This window comes from Seriola lalandi, unplaced genomic scaffold (assembly GCF_002814215.2).
Source record: "Seriola lalandi dorsalis isolate HSWRI2012SDOR001 ecotype SW California unplaced genomic scaffold, Sedor1 jcf7180001974552, whole genome shotgun sequence".
NCBI lineage: Eukaryota > Metazoa > Chordata > Actinopteri > Carangiformes > Carangidae > Seriola > Seriola lalandi.
The window spans coordinates 1-2,374 of NW_019445218.1; the positions used below are offsets into that span (position 1 = coordinate 1).

At 39.3% G+C, this 2,374-nt stretch overlaps 1 long non-coding RNA gene across 1 annotated transcript; it reads left to right on the forward strand.

The window, feature by feature from the left end:
- The first annotated feature begins 35 nt into the window (after positions 1 to 35).
- Positions 36 to 2,302, forward strand: LOC111654202 (uncharacterized). The gene is made up of 3 exons (XR_002760731.2): positions 36 to 336; positions 424 to 555; positions 923 to 2,302. It is a non-coding gene; the product is annotated as an uncharacterized LOC111654202 (long non-coding RNA).
- Positions 2,303 to 2,374: the final 72 nt, after the last annotated feature.

The following is a 2,374-nucleotide window of genomic DNA, read 5'->3' on the forward strand; positions in this document are numbered from 1 at the left end:
GCTGGTGTTGAACATATGGAGAAACATGCCGCTCAGTATTTGTGTTGTTCACTTCATCTCTCTGCCTTCTGTGCAACAAATGCTTCGGAAAGGCTCCACATAAACAAACAAAAAAGATTAGGGATATTGATATTAGGGATACTGTTCACGCTCACTGTAGTTTAACACCATCATCTGTATTCCAGAAGGTTCAGAGACATTACATCCAGTCTAAATGCACTTGGATCTCACAGTGTGTTATTGTTTAGGTCTTACGAGGGGATCCTGTATAAACGTGGAGCGCTGCTGAAAGGCTGGAAACCTCGCTGGTTTGTATTAGACATTACAAAACACCAGGTGAGCAAGCTGCGTCGCACTTAAGAAACACTAAAGCTTCACCCGAGTGACCGGCTGCAGGTTAACGTAACGTTCATGTCTTCACAGCTGAGGTACTATGACACTGGGGAGGACACCAACTGCAGAGGCCACATCGATCTGGCAGAGGTGGAGTCTGTGGCGATCGCTGCACCGACTATAGGAGCTCCCAAACACATCAGTGAAAAGGCTTTCTTTGACGTGAGTGCACATCAGCAGACTGGTTTAAATGACTTCACACAGGATACTATCTAATCTCTGTATATTAGTAGAAAGCTGCTTCAGCAAAAATAGACCTGACAGATAAAGATGATGTCCATTTCTATCCACCTGATTGTCTGCGCATTTTCAGTTTTTTGCATTTAAAAAAAGTGGAAACACTTGAAATAGGAAAAAATTCTAAATATCACAAAAAACAACAACAAAATGCAATAGAAACAGGTTTAGCAAATTAATAATGACATACAAACATGTACTTGTGACATTGGTGGTTGTCCTTTTCTGTTATTGTTGCCCTTTTCTATCCCTTGGGTCCACATTTAACCCTTGTTATCTGATACCCCTCTAGCTGAAGACCAGCAAGCGAGTCTACAACTTCTGTGCTTCAGACGCACCCAGCGCTCAGCTGTGGATGGACAAGATCCAGAACTGCATCTCTGACGCCTGAACACTGAGGTCGTATCATGAACATTAGAGGCAACGTCAGGTGGCTGAGAGCAGAGACATGACACAACCGCTCAACTCAGCTTTCAGATGTCTTTAAATTTGGGGACCACAGTGAACAAAGTGCCTGTTAGTGGAGGATGAGTACTGTCCATCCGCCTCTCTGCCTGTTACTAAGCAGCTCATCAGGCTGTCATCACTCTGCTTCAGTCGGAGTCGGTTGAACACGTTCGTCTCTGCTGTCAGCTCCCTCATTCTGTGCCTCCGACAGGGATGAAGTGAAGATAAGCTGACGTTTTAGGGGACTGCACTACAGAGGAATTGTTATCCTACTTAAGCTGTAAATAGATCAAAGCAATATCACTGGCCATTCAAACTGTGGGTTCAATTTTAGACTTTGGAAATATAGAAAATAACCTATAAAATAATTTCTATCAGATATTTTACTATGAGGAAAGGTTATTGCTGCTTAAAGAAATGTGTGAACCACCAAAAACTCAGAGATTTTAATGCACAACATTAAGAAGCAATTTGTTTGCACTTAGCTCTAAAGTATGCACTCCTTATCAAATATAGATTTTCTAACAGATGCAGACAGCGAGGCTAAAGGCATTACTTTACAATGTACATACGACGTTTCCTCATGACAAGACTAAATGAACAGAATTTGCACAGTGAGTTCAAAAGAGTTACCTGACATTTTTCTATTTAAATAAGTGACTTTTTCTCTATTTTGTTGAATGTTTATTGACTTGTGGTTAACACGTGTCTCATGTAATGTAAATTATTATTTTTTATTAAAAGTGTAACTGTAAGTGTGGTGGCTACATGTTTTTTCTGTAAATACATGTGTGACATTTCATTTTATATACTGTATGTACTGAACATAAGTATACTTTTCTAACCGCAGTTCTAATGTGATTAACCAGTCTTTTTTTTTTGTTTTCTATGTGTCGTTACTGGTTCAAAAACCTGAGTGGCCTGTTCCCTGTTTGTGATGAAACATTGTTCTGAAAATGGAGACTCGTTTTTGTTGTTGAGATTGTCCAGACAGGCTCTGTGTCTTAAGGGCTTTTAAAGACGTAAATGAATATATCAAGTAGGACACTGTGGTTTTCAGAGATCTTCATTATATCTGTTCTCTGTTCGTGCAACCTATACAGTTTCATTAAAAAAGAAAAAGAGAAATGAAACTATTCAAAGATGTCATTTTTCATTACTGTATCTTTGTACCATGTTTGGTGTTGACCCTAATTTTTTGGAAATAAATCAAACATACTTGAAACTACTCGCTTCCTGTGTTCTGTGAACATCATCCTTTACTGAAGTTAAAGTATTATGACAAAACGCACACATC